The sequence below is a fragment of the Taudactylus pleione genome, unplaced genomic scaffold (genome assembly GCF_031769625.1).
Source record: "Taudactylus pleione unplaced genomic scaffold, aTauple2 ptg000125l, whole genome shotgun sequence".
Lineage (NCBI taxonomy): Eukaryota > Metazoa > Chordata > Amphibia > Anura > Myobatrachidae > Taudactylus > Taudactylus pleione.
The window spans coordinates 8,538,332-8,553,405 of record NW_028284527.1 but is presented as its reverse complement, the minus strand read 5'-3'; positions in this window follow the sequence as shown (position 1 = coordinate 8,553,405).

The window sequence follows — 15,074 nt, the reverse complement described above, 5'->3', positions numbered from 1 at the left end:
TTAGGTGTTATAGCCCATCTGTACTATTGATATCATGATATCCATAACAAAATTTTTTTACCGTATTCATAATTTGCTATGCAACAACACGTTTCTACTTTGCAACTTGTAGAGATCAGCCACAGTGTGAAAGACAATAACATTGTAAATGATGCAAAACACAATAGAGCTTATTCAGTCCCACTCGCTATGCTGCGCTCTCTCGCAGCCGTTCTGCATTCGTACGGTCTGACTTAAGGACACCCTCAATGTCTTAGCGTGCGGCGCAAAGCGATAGCAAGCTGGTCTAATGCTTTACCTTTGCAGCACACGTAATCTCCAGGAAGTATATTGAACGGGTACTATCGGAGGCATACACAGTGCTTGAGGTAGACCCTACCCTACCGCAAGCACTGCGAGTGCTGCAGTCAAAAAAAGAGCCAGATGACATGTACAATAATGCTCCACTTTAATTATGCACGCCCTGTTAACGCCCTTTTGACGCTCAACCACGCCTGTGTTCGCAGAACCTCTCCCCCGTTTACAAGCACTTTCCCCCGTCACCACCCAGAAACGGCATATTCTGTCACTCAAAATAGCGAGCTGTCTGTGTACTCCGGCCGATAGCTTCCCGATCGCAGAGACTGGCTCACGCATGTGCATATTGATGCATACGCATGTGCAGACGGGTTACAATCGGCCATAGTGTGCGATCGTGGCATTGCGTCTGGGTCTGAATCGCCCCCAAGGTTCTTACATTAGCTAATGATAAGTATGAATCATAGGGGACAATTAAATTACTTGTGATGTTGGCGATGTTCTGTCAGAATGACATGGGAAAGTTCATAACAGCAGCACATCACTACTGCAACATCCCTCATTCGACTCGGCTTGCCATAATCGACTTTTTCACGCAAATGTGCGTTTTAGCCACAATCAGAGGTGACAAAACCACTTCACGAGACTGCACTGATTAATTTGATATGCGACACATATCTTTGTGCGACTGAATCTGAATCTTTATGTGAAGTGCTACAATACAGCAGCCACTGCTTTTTTTTACTCCAAGTACTGTTGTGCTCATATACAGATTCAGACTCTGGGCCTGATTCAGACCCGGTCGCAAGCACTGTGCTCTCGCAACTGGGTCGATGGTGTGCCATTGCGCATGCACACGACGGAGCCGGCTCCGTCGTGCGCATGCGCGAGACCCGGATAGCGACGGGCACTCCGTCGCTCCGGGTCTCGCAACAAAGGGGGCAAGCTGTCGATGTTGAGTGACAGCTCGCCCCCTTTGGTGGGCGGTCCGGGGAAGTGGCTGCCCAAATGGAGGCGTTCCCATGTGAACGCCTCAGTTTGGGGGCGGCCCCACTGACATCACGGGTGATGTCAGTGGGAGAGATTTCGGCTCTGTCCGAAATCTCTCTGGGGCTTGCGGAAACGAGACCCTACCACAAGGGTCTCGTCGCAAGCCCGATGGTCTTGACCATCGTGACCACTTCCTGGCCAGTCGCTATAGCTGTGGGTGGTCACCCACAGCTATGCGAGCGGCCAGGAGGCCATTCTAAAAAAAAAAAAAAGACTGGCCCTGATTCAGAGCGAACGTTCTGTCAGAGCACCCGGCTCTGAATCAGGCCCTCTGTTTCACACAGATATATTAAGGGTCAAATATCAAATTAATCAGTGCAGTTCCATGGTGATTTGTCACAGTTGTGATTAAGAGGTACATTTGAGTGAAAAAGATGGTAAACCACTCGGCACGGCTCACTCGCGCCAGTCTTCTCGCCCCGCATGGCAAATTGAGGCTAGGTGTTTGAGGAAACATATGTTCATATATACATTCAGTATTTATACTTGCCCACTCTACCAGAATTTCTAGAGAACTCTCTAACTTGGGGAAAGTTTCCCAGTGCTTTCCAGGGCAAGGGGTCTGATGAATTGATTCACTATTGCAGCCCCACACCCTGAAACCATACTTGCCGACATTCAGCTCCCTCCTTCCGGGGCTTTCTATCAATACTGCAGGGGGGCCGGACAGGTTGGCAGCCACCGGGAGGCTTGCCTGCCTTTCCGGGGGGCCGGGAGTGGTACCCGATATTCGGGATGCTCCCGTACAAATCGGGAGGGTAGGCAAGCCTGCCTGGAACTTTGCCAAAAATCATGCCAAAACATTGTGGGGCCGTGATGAGGTGATTTGCTGCACCACACCCTTAACGTGCTCACCTGGACCTCCGTCTCCTCGAGAGGGACTTGCCAATGTTGACAAGTATTCTATACAGTAGTGCTTTACAGAAAATGTTTAGTCATTGACATTAGTTCCTACCCCAGTGGCATTTACAGTTTACATTTGCAAGTATGCAAAGCAAGTTCTCTGCCACACAAACACATATCTAACATGAATGTACCAGTATGTTTTGGACTATGATAGGAAACCAGAGCACCCAGGTAAAATCCATGCAAGCACAGCGAAAACCTACAAACTCCAAACAAATAATTATCCCTGCAGCAGCTATGTTGAACGCTATGCCACCCATACGGTTGTCAATATTTTAATGCAGACTCAATTAACTTATACTTGTTTAGGGTTGTACCAGATGAGTACTTGGAATGTTAGCGCTTTTTTCAAATACGAAAGCACTAACGTACAAAATATTTGGTCCCTCCAGTGTTTGGCACATTAAAGTGAAGGGGAAGCACTCCCCTACCCTCTTATGTGTGAGGTGATTAACCCCCTTTGCTACAGACTCATATAGTTTGCATAAACACCCAGAGTGCGTAGGATGAGCCCCACTCTTCCTCCACAGTGATTGGTAGAGTGCCACCCCAAAAAAATAAATTTTTCCTTGTCCCCATTGATTCACATGACCAGTGCGGATTCCCTGCAGCGGCTGAGGGTGAATACGGAAACTTTCTAAGTCCCCTATTTCAAATTGTGTCCCTGCATAAAAATATATTTTTTTTAATAATTGTCTGGTGATTGTCACAGATGTATTCAGTTGTGGATCCGGACTAGGTGGAGTAGGAGGACTAGGATCAGAAGGCCTCGGGCAGAAACTTGCTGGTCTAATGAGACTCTTCTTCATGCAGACGGAACTGAAGTGTGAGCTGACACAGGAGAAAATCAACCGATACTGGAATCAATGTTACTTCCGATACTGGATTGGCAGCAATGACACAAATTCAATACTGCAGTCAACACTGGGCTGGCACCTGCGATGCAGGAAGCAGTATTACAATGGATACTGTGATTACACCAATTATACAGGATTTGTTGCTGTGGTTTACACTGGGGTGGCACCAGTGATTCAGAAGCCGTTGTTGCAGCAGATACTGGGATTGCACCAGTGATATAGGATTCGATGCTACGGTTTACACTGGGATGGCGCCAGCAATACAGGATTCAATGCTATGGTCTACACTGGGATAGCACCAGGGATAAAGGATTTGATGCTGCGGTATACACTGGGATGGCACCAGCGATGCAGGATTTGATATTGCAGCGGGTACTGGGTTTGCACCAGCGAAACAGAATTTGATGCTGCGGTTTACACTGGGATGGCACCAGGGGTTAAAGTGGGCCCGAACGGGGCAGATCTGCGTTCCGTCACTTCAAATGAACCAGTTCCGCCTCAGTCCGCCCACTTAGCTTGGCTTTGGAAAGTGGCAGCTGCCGGCTGCAGGCCTGCGGCTGTGAGTCTGAATGTGGGGTGACTCTGGTACGTTCTCATTGGATAAACCTGCCCGGCTGGCCCGCCCCCTTTGCCCACTCTCCTTGCTCGGGATAACGCCGGGATCTGATTAAGAGAGAAGAAGACTGAGGCAGCCAGTGAGACTGACAGAAATTAGGACACAGACAGTGACAGCACAAAGGTCAGCAATATCTGCATTACATGGTGCGCTTAAAAGAGCTACGTTGCCTGTGTAGCACCAAAATGTAAGGGTGTTTTTTTTTTTACTATAGTGTGTAGTGTATGATCGTCTTCGCGTCATGCTTGTCCCGGCCGGCTCTGTGCTGCACACCAGCGCTGCCCAGCCCACCCATATAATAATTATAAATCAGTTATGGCGGTGGGTGGGGCTACTAGAGTCAGCCAATCATCTCCTGATTGTCATTTGGCCCGCTGCCCGCCCTGCATCCTCTGGCGCCGGCAGGAATGAGACAGACAGCGCGATTACATCACCGCGCGCCTGTCTATCCCCATGTGCAGCTAAGTTTTTTTTTAATTATCTTCTTGTGTGTATGGGGGCCTGCTAATGCTAATGGGGGGCTACTACTTCTGGGGGGGGCTGCTAATGGGGAGCATACTAATGGGGGGCATACTACTGGGGGCCTGCTAAAGGGGGGCTGCTAATGGGGGGCATACTACTGGGGGCCTGCTAATGGGGGGCATACTACTGGGGGACTGCTAATGGTGGGCATACTACTGGGGGCCTGCTAATGGGGGGCATACTACTGGGGGCCTGCTAAAGGGGGGCATACTACTGGGGGCCTGCTAATGGGGGGCATACTACTGGAGGACTGCTAATGGTGGGAATACTACTGGGGGCCTGCTAATGGGGGGCATACTACTGGGGTCCTGCTAATGGGGGCATACTACTGGGGGCCTTCTAATAGTGGGCATACTACTGGGAGCATACTACTGGGGGCATACTACTGGGGGCCTTCTAATAGTGGGCATACTACTGGGAGCATACTACTGGGGGCCTGCTAATGGGGGGCATACTACTGGGGGCACTGCATAGGGGGCCCTACTATTAAGGGGACTGCTTAGGGGGCACCACTACTGGGGGCATTATGTAATGGACACTATTGCTGTGGGCATTGTATAAGTGGCACTACTACTGTGGGCATTGTATAAGGGGCATTACTACTGTGGGCATTGTATAAGGGGCATTACTACTGTGGTCATTGTGTAAAAGGGTCACTACTGTGGTCATTGTGTAAAAGGGTCACTACTGTGGGCATTGTGTAAAAGGGGCACTACTGTGGGCATTGTGTAAAAAGGGCACTGCTGTGTGTCATACATGAATAAGGGCCATTACTATGTAGTGTACTGTGAATAGGGTGAATCAAGATTGTGCTACTGGGTGGTGTAATTTGAATTGGGAATACAATTGTGTGACCACGCCCATTTATTTTGTGGCCACGCCCCTTTCTCTTTGGAGCCACACCCCTTTTTTCACCGTGTGCCTTGTCATTTTTTTGGAGACAAGGAGGGTGAGTTCCCCCACTTCTCTAGGACCACTTTAAGCACTGGATGGCATCAGTGATTCAGAAGTCGATGTTGCAGCAGCTACTGGGATTGCACTAGTGATACAATATTCGATGCTACGGTTTACAGTGGGATGGCACCAGCGATACAGGATTCAATGCTGCGGTTTACACTGGTATGGCACCAATTTTAAAGGATTAGATGTTGCAGCAGATACTGGGTTTGCACCAGCGATACAGGATTCAGTGCTGCAGTTTACACTAGGATGGCACCAGCAATACAGGATTAAATGTTGCAGTGGATACTGAGATTGCACCAATATCAATCTCTTGAGTATCCATTCCATCTCAAAAGCACTTGAGATGGATACTGTGCTGGAAATCAATTGGCTGAAAGTAACTGTGAAGACATAGACAAGCTTGCAGCAGGTTATGAGACAACAAAGCACTGGCTGCTTGGGAGTGTTCAGGAAGCTCCCTATCCCAGGCTGTGCAGGGATTGGCTGAAAGTATCACATACTTACCTACTTTCGAAAAAGCATTTCAGGGAGATTGTAAAAGCAACCCCTATGAGCGTGGCCGTAAAGTGCATAGGCAAACGCAGGGGAGGTTTCCGTCTGTCTGGAAACCCCCCTCCCCAGCCCACACCATGACCACAATAGAAATAGTACTATAATAGATTGTTACTAGTGCTGCATTTTCTTCTCAGTATCACAAATAAAATAATTAACACCACCTGTGGATCTTTTAACATGTATCAGCCAGTAATAAATAACCTGTGCACCAACTAGAAGATCTGGAAAACATGCACTGTTATAGAGCCCAATATGTACATATGCAGTATGTCCAGGGCAGTGCTAGGTTCTTAGGGGGGTCCGGGGAGTCAGAGGAGACCTGTTCTGCATTTGTGTGGAACGCATCTCCTCTGCTAAAGCCGGGGGACAGAGCAGGCTAGCGTGTAATGCGACTTTGCCAGATGAAGCACTTCTGGTTCCGGTCGCATGACATGCAACCACGTCAAGTTAAGTATTTAAAGACCCATCATGTCTGGTGATAGACATCATAATCCTCTATAGCCCAATTGGATAATATCCCTGTAAATCAATTTTGTCCCTCAAAATCAATGTATCTGCTGGTTCAGCAATCATATCTGTCTGAGCCATTTATTTTTCATGGTTTTCTGGTAGTGGTTAAACTGCTGCTTTATAAATTCAGGGCTTCTATTCTATTCTTTCCAGGGGCTAAAACATTGATGGTGCTTTGATATTGAATTCTATTCTAAAGTGTGCTTTCTCTGCGGTTTTGGCCTTAGTAAATTGTCGGGTTGCAAATCACTACAAAACCCGTCACTTGGTAAATTTATCCCAAAATGTTTTATAAGTGGGTGAAGAATCCGGCCTTGATTAGATTTCTGGAGAGTTCTCCAAAGCTAAGATAGGAAGGGCTAAATTCACTAAGCGGGGAGGGTGGGGTTGGTGTAATTTCAAAGACGCAGTAAACCGCCAGGGATTGACAGCAGTTTTCTGGTTTTATTGGGGTGTTTATTAAGTAGTGATGTTGACTAAACTGAAAACTCCTGCTATAACCAGCTGTTTCTAAACGACAACCCGCCCTGGTGTGTTCTATTTGTCGGATGATTCTGTTGAAACCACTGTGGAATAGAAATGATTCTATTAATTTTAATTTATTTGTACTACTCTATTTGTTATAGAAAGCTCCATTTAATTGGCATATTAGAAACAGACCACAGTGGATTACAAGCCATTCTATTCATACTCATCTAATGGTGCTTTTACAGAAGCAACATTCACATGACATCATAAACAGAGATCACATTGTATACTGCACAGCTAATTGTTAGCATAGCCCAGGGAAAGTTGCACATTATAAATTAAATTAGTACATACTGTAACGTACATAAAATATAATAGAATAATTTGCAGAGAATACAGCTTGGTATATTTACACTTACGGTTAGAAAGATCTTAGGCCCTCATTCAGAGCCACTCGCTAGCGGCAGTACACTCGTTCCGAGCGATGTTCGCACATCTGCGCATGCGTACGGTTTTTAGTACGCATGCGCAAACCAGTCAGTGCGGCTGAAAATCGTTTGTACGCAATATAGCAAGTGCCTGCTATTTTGAGTGACAGAATGAGGCGTATGTGGGTGGTAACAGGGGAAGGTGCTTGAAAACGGGGAGTGGAGATCAGAACGCAGGCGTGCTTAAAGGTCAAAACGGGCGTTTTATGGGTGTGCATAATTAATATAGCAGCGTCAATGACCACGTCATTTGTTTTTTTTTAACTCAGAACTGCTCGCAAAATAGCGGTTGAAAAAACCAACCACAAGAATAGCGAGCAGTTCATATCCTGTTCGATGTACTCGATTAATCTAATAAATAGCGGACATGACGTATGGTGCGAGCGGCCAGGGGGCGTTTTTAAGAAATAAAAGAGCGTATGTTTTGCTCGCTCGTTCAGACTTAGAGGTGTGAACAGACTGCAATGTGCGAACGGATCATTTGAATAGCCACCCCTTGTTTTTGAACGAACGAACGCAAATAGCGAACGGCTCTGAATGAGGGCCTTAATATGTATAGTTTGGAGCAGAGAAGGGAAAGGGGGGACATGATAGAAACGTTCAAATATATAAAGGGTTTTAACAAGGTAAAGGAAGGAGACATTCTTCAAAGAAAGAGAAGTATTAGAACAAGAGGACAAGTTCTAAAACTGGATGGAGGTAGGTTCAGGGGAAATTTGAGGAAAAATACTTCACAGAAAGGGTAGTGGGCAAGTGGAATAGCCTCCCATCAGAGGTGGTAGAGGCTAAGACAGTAGATCAATTTAAACATGCATGGGATAGACATAAGGATATCCTTCAGAAGAAGTAAGAATCAATAAGGATTGAGGTAACAATATGTTTAAAAATGGGCCAAGTGGTTCTTATCTGCCATCAAATTCTAAGTGTCTATGTTTCTACTTTATACTTCACATAAAACAGCTGAACGCTGTCACAGCTAGCACTGTCTGGATGAGAACCCCAAAGTGATCAGGGAGTGGCCTGTTATCACAGACTTGCATAATGGCTTTCATCGGCTCAGTCATATTGGTGACCACTGGCGTCACAAGGGGGGTACCAGCTGAGGGGTGACACCAAAGTGCTGGCTCCCCCTCAGTGACAGGAGCCGGGTGCAGCATTACGTGCAGCACTTGGCTCCTAGCTCAGTGAGGAAGCCAGTACTCAAACAGGCTGGTCCCCGGGGGGCAGCCTGCACCTCCAGCACCCCCAGTGTAACAAAAAACGGGGGTTCGGTCCGTGAAGCCATGCCCCCACCCATGAGGCCACACCCACCCACAAGGCCACACCCCCTAATTTCCCAGCGCATGGCTGCGCCACGTACAGTGATGGGTGCCTGTCCTCCCTACCTGCACCAGGTGCGATGTCAGGTAAGGACGCCACTGTTGTTGACCACTTGTTGAAGGATCCTCTGACCACCTCTGTCTCAGGAAACCATCATGTCTGTTTCTAAGCAGAGTGGCAGAGTTGTCCCTATATTACATCTCCATGCAAGCAAAGGTTGGGAGACAGAATATTAAGAGGATGTAACCTTTCCAAATTCTCACCTCCTCCTGCCACTCCTGCTCCATAGTCCGCTTTTAGATTTACTTACCCCACAATGTACAGTCTGCAACTTCTGTAATCTGGTGATTATTCTACTTTTCTGGTTCCTCTTTTTAAATGTTCCGATTTTGAAATCGTTGCCAGTGCTGATCAGCCATTGGCAAGGTGCACATGAGGCAGGGACGTATGACTGAACAGACACTGCTGAGTCTTCCGCCTGTGCCCAATCTGATCTCATTGTATAAATTCACACAGTCCCCCATAGCGGCAGGAGTCCAGGTGCTGACGATTGTGCCAGGGATGGCACAACCAAACTTATATCCCAGTGGTCGGGCGTGACCATACCAGTCAATGCTCATGCTAGTGAGTTTCACTATGCCCCCCGGCCAACATAATATATGGTATTGGGAGACACTATGGTGGCAGGTGGCAGCAGTGTGCAAATGGAGTTTATTCCACATGGCAGATGACTTAACCAGAGGGTGGTTTATTAACCAAGTAGAAAACAGGAACAGGTAACACAGGGTTAATTACCAAAAAGGATGACCAGGTTAGATCTGATTCCGCACAAGAAAGGAAAAATTGTAAACCAACGTATATAGTGAACATATATGTGTAACTCAGTGTTAGATCATGACATTGGTGGTGCTCCCATGAGTCAGGATTTAGCAATATATCAATGGGTTCACTTGTAAAGCAAAAAAAACAAGAAACAGAAGACTCTGTTTGGGGCACAACTTGTAATAGTGATAATAATTAAAATTAACTTGTATTGATTTACCCTTAAAGTAAATACTGATTATTAGTTAGATCTATAATGATCAATTATCTAGATATTTTTGGAATATATGTAGTAATCTTTTTTCCAAAATAAAAAGATTGAACTCCAATGTGTTTGGTTAATCCTAGTGTGGCAAAAATATATGTAAGATCTCAGGTCTTGTTAAATACAGAATACTTATTTATATATTCTAACTAAGGTCATGCGCTGGCACTCACAAACAGAAATGTATTATATTCTAGTTCAGTTCATATCATCAAAATTAAAGACACAATAACAGGAACCGGGTGATGTCTATTATGCTTTTTATAACAGACATATTACAATAAAGAGAAGGTTAAAAATCAGTGTTAAAAAGCAGACTGCTAAATTATTTGTGACATATGTTGCAGCAGTAAGGGTAGCAACATTTATACATTTGTTTGATACAAATAGACAACAGTATCTTATAATATCAAACAATTTAGTCCCAGATGATAATGGATGATAAATATGTCAGAAATCAGTAACCCAATGCATAATATGCCACACATCAGTGCCCCCAACAAATATTTTTACCACACTTGTGCCCCAACACATATATTTGGTACAATACACAATATGCCATGCATCAGTGCCACAATACATAATATGCCACACATTAGAAAACAGATCTGCATGGGAAGCATGGCATCCAAGCCCAATCCCCAGTCTCAAATTTCATCCGGAGATCGGCATGATGCTCCAAAAAGGGTCAGGGTGCATATTTCCATCCGCAAAACGGGCAGGGAGCAGCACCATGCTAAACCAATTTAGCATGAATGTACACATCACACACCCTGTTTGTAAATCTATTGAACATTTTTGTATTGAGAGCGCCCAATATGCCCATTCACCTCCACCCCATTTACCCCTAGCAACATATTCACCCATCCTGTCAGCACCCATTAACCCATACAGCAACAATTGCCTTCCCCCCACCCATCATCCATTCCCCTCAATAATCCATGAATCAAGTAACACCCTATCAAACCATTCCCTCAAGAACCCATCAATCCTCCCCTGAGTACCCATTAACCTATTCCTCTCCATTCCATTATCTCACTCTCCCAGAACCCAATAAAAATGTAATGCACTCTATGGGGCATATTCAATTGGGGGCAAGTATAGCAAATATCACGCACCTGCGAGGTTTCTCCTGCAGGTGCGGGGTTTTTGTATTCTATTCATTTTTCCCACACTAAACCTCGCGCTCAATTGAATATGCCCCTATCAGCTCCCATAAAGATCTCCCCACACAGCACCCAACAACCTATTCACCTATTAACAACCTCACTCAGCACCTAATACCTTCCCCCGAATGAGCACTGATTAACCCATTCATTACTCATTTCATCCTCCCAGCACCCATTAGCACATTTATTTATTACCCCCACACACATATACACACACACATACAATAATACACAGAGTACACATATATACATACATACACACATTCATACACATACAGTACACAGACACACACATTCATACACATACACACATTCACTTACATACAGTAAACATACATTCAGTGGCGTCCCTCCCCGCGGTGACACCTGGTGCGGGGAGGGATAGCCACGTGCCGCTGAAAAGGTGGCGTGTACTTGTGAAAGGGAGCGTGGTGTCAGGAAGGGGGCATGGCCTTGCGGCCCAAACCCTGGCCATTGGTTAAGATCACTGGGGTGGTGGTGGGTGTCGGAGGTGCGTGCAGTGCCAAGCTCCCTCTCTGTGACAGGAGCTGAGTGCTGCACTTAATGCTCCAGTGCAGCAACCGGCTCCTGTCATGAGGAGGTGACTGCACCTTGGTGTCACCCCTCGGCGGGTGACACCCTGGTGTGGTCCACACCTCTCGCACTCTCCTTGTGATGCCACTGCATACATTAATTCTCTTTACCAAGAAGTAATTCTGCAGCAGCTCCTCATCCAGAGGGGCAGGGCTTCATATTTGATTGACAGGCTGGGACTCTGAGGTTAGGAGGAGAGGACCTGAGGAAAGAGAAGGGCTGGTCACCACACTGCCTAAATGTTACATGTCACTGATTGCAGATACCAGAGATCCAGGAAGGTTCTTCTAATAAGCCTCTAAACCTCCCCCTGCCAACCAACCAACACTGCATTGCACTCTCTGCAGTCAGTGACATAAAACATGTAGGCAGTGTGGTGGCCACCCATTCCCTCCCCTCAAGCCCTTTCCTGCAGTGCTCAGAGTCCTAGCCTGTTATAGAGTAGGAATGGCCATCGGAGGAGTGTCCATAGATGGTTACCATCGACGGGTCCATCGGTAGTTACCATCGAAGGCACACAAACCATCTACGGTGTACCATCGATGATTTGCGGCCCTCAATGGTGGCCAATCAAAAACAGAGGCAGGGCATAGTCTACACCAGGGGGTGGGGCTAAGCTCTTTCCCACTCAGAAAAAAAAAATCGCAAAACTCAGGGCTACATCAGCCCAGTTCTTGGATGTAAAATTGTCCATCAAAGATAAAATAATTGCGTGTTAATTATTTAGAAGTTTAATAAAAAAATCAATATCTGGTCCTCCATATTTAGGATTGTTGGTAATCAGACATCTTGTAGCCTCTTATCCTGCTTGGTGGGGTATGTTAGTATATAAAGACGGTGGGGTACGGAAGGAGCGCTCGCCCTGTGGATGCCATGATGATGGGGGAGTGTTGGACTGTGTATGTGGTTTCTAGTGTGTGTGGTGTGAATGAGAGGGGAGGGGTGGACCAATGGAATGACAGAGGCAGACACAAGGTGGGAGTAAATGGATTTATTGGAGTAGTCACAGTGCTTCTCCTATATAGTCCTGGGCAACAAGGTGGGTGTGGTGGTGGGGGGGAGAGACTGGGGAGGTGGATGAACCCTTTCAGGGGGCTCCTTTCCGTGCGGTTCAATAGACCGGCACGTTATCCCTGCTGTACACTATGGTTGACAGTCTTGAGAGTCTCGGTGGGTGAGGGGGGGAGAGCGAGAGGGGTATGGTGTGGTGGGTGGGTGTAGTACACCTGACGGCGTCCCGCGTATGAATGAAAAGTCTCAAAGTCTTGTACCTACCGGTTGGTAAGGCCTGAGGTCAGTAGGCCATAGGGGTGTTGCGTTGCTGCAGTTCCTTATTGACTGATTGAAGCTACTGCGGTGGTAAAGATGAGTTGCTGTTGTTCAAGAGGATCTTCTATTTTCGCGTTGGGGACCCCATACGCCCACATTCCAAATCCACGGCCTACTCCCACCGAAGCTCCTCATCCCCACGGGGACCTCCGGTTGGCCTCAGCCATCCCATTTGCATCGCCCATGCACTTGCTGCTGCAAGCTCCTCCACCCTAACCATACAGACCACAGATCGTCACACATCAAGTCACCGCACCCCCGGCTCTCACAGGGGGACCCACCCCAGTGACCCAGCACCAATGGCAGCTCCCACAAACAACTCAGCCCCACTGCTGCATTCACAAACACCAGCACCACCCGGTCGCTGACCGATGCAAAATAGAAGATCCTCTTGAACAACAGCTACTCAACTTTACCACCGCAGCAGCTTCCATCAGTCAATAAGGAACTGCAGCAACGCAACAACCCTACGGCCTACCGACCTCAGGCCTTACCTACCGGTATTACAAGACTTCGAGACTTTTCATTCATACGCGGGACTCCGTCAGGTGTACTACACCCACCCACCACACCATACCCCTCTCGCTCTCCCCCCCTCACCCACCGAGACTCCCAAGACTGTCGACTATAGTGTCCAGCAGGGGTAACTTGCCGGTCTATTGAACCGCATGGAAAGGAGCCCCCTGAAAGGGTCGATCCACCTCCCCAGTCTCTCCCCCCCACCACAGCCACCTTGTTGCCCGGGACTATATAGGAGAAGCACTGTGACTACTCCAATAAAACCATTTACTCCCACCTTGTGTCTGTCTCTGTCATTCCATTGGTCCACCCCTCCCCACTCATTCACACCACACACACTAGCAACCACATACACAGTCCAACACTCCCCCATCATCATTGCACCCACAGGGCAAGCGCACCTTCCGTACCCCACTGTCTCTATCCAATTTTACACAGGACCCAGTACGCCTGCGATCAGGAAGTGCAGCACCCCACTCACTCATATAGCACACCTTTCAGCCCACTTACATATCACATCTGCCCACACAGCAGAGCGCAGTCCTACCCAACCATCACCATGTTAGTATATAAGCTTACTACGTTGACAGTATAGAGGGGATATTTAGATATAAGCTTAAGGAGGTGGTATCTATCAAAAAGGTAGGTTCAGATTGAATTACCGGTTGTAAATAATGATCAAGATATTGTGAGATTTTATAGCACAATTAATACCTTGCTGAAATAATTGGACGTCCAGGTGGATTGTTGAGAGTTTTATGGATTGTAGGCAGTGTGTACAAGTGTGGAGTAACTGGAAATTCTACTTTTAGGTTTACTGCTATTGGCAATAATGCCATCTTGTACCGCTTCTAGTAGGATTTCATCCAATTCTTTTTTAAATGACAATGTGGGATCCTGAGATTGATTGCCATAAACATTCTCTTTAAAATCATGCAATGCTTTATACATAGAGTTATACATAGGAGCATAGAGTTTACTTGTGCATGAACCAGAAGAACAGCGTTTAGACATGCGGGTGAGCTCTGGGCTCGATTCAGAACTGTTCGCTTGGCTGCGTTCACTCGCAGCCGGGCGATTGTTGCAAACTGCACATGTGTATAAGCCGCAGTGCGCGTGTGCGAACCAGTGACTGCAATCTGGAGATGATCGCTCTCTGCATTTTGCCAGATCGCTAGTTTGAGTGACGGAACTGGGTGTCTGTGGGTGGTGACTGGGGCAGGTCTGTGTAAACGGGGTGTGCTTGGGCATTTTTACACCAACATAAGGGTGTGAATAATTAAGATGTAACGTCAGCATAAGCGTCATACGAGAGAAATAAAAGCAGCGGTGATCGCAGTGCATGTGGTAGCCTGGAGTCTACCTTAAGTACTGTGTGGTGGTTCGATGTCGCCTGATGGTACCAATGTTTTCATACACTTCCTGGAGATGACGTCTGAAAGGACCCACCTTCCCACATCCACACTCTGGAAAGAAGTTAAATATAGGCTGCATTGCGCCTTGGACCACTTGATTTATATCCTCATTTGCCCATGTGGCCTTTACTATGTAGGCCTCACAGCCAGAAGATTTCAGGACAGAATGGTTAATCATAGGGCCTTGATCCGTGCCGCCTTGCAAACAGGCAGAGTGACAAACCGGTGGCAAGACACTTTCTATAAAAAGCACATCAGTTGGCATCCTTAAGGTGCAAATTGATTGATTGGATCTCTCCAGGCTCCAGTGGGGATAGACTCCTATCCTTGAAAAAAAGTGAAAGCCAATGGATATATACATTAGACACAGTAGCACCGAGGGGCCTCAACGAGAACAATCCATTAAACA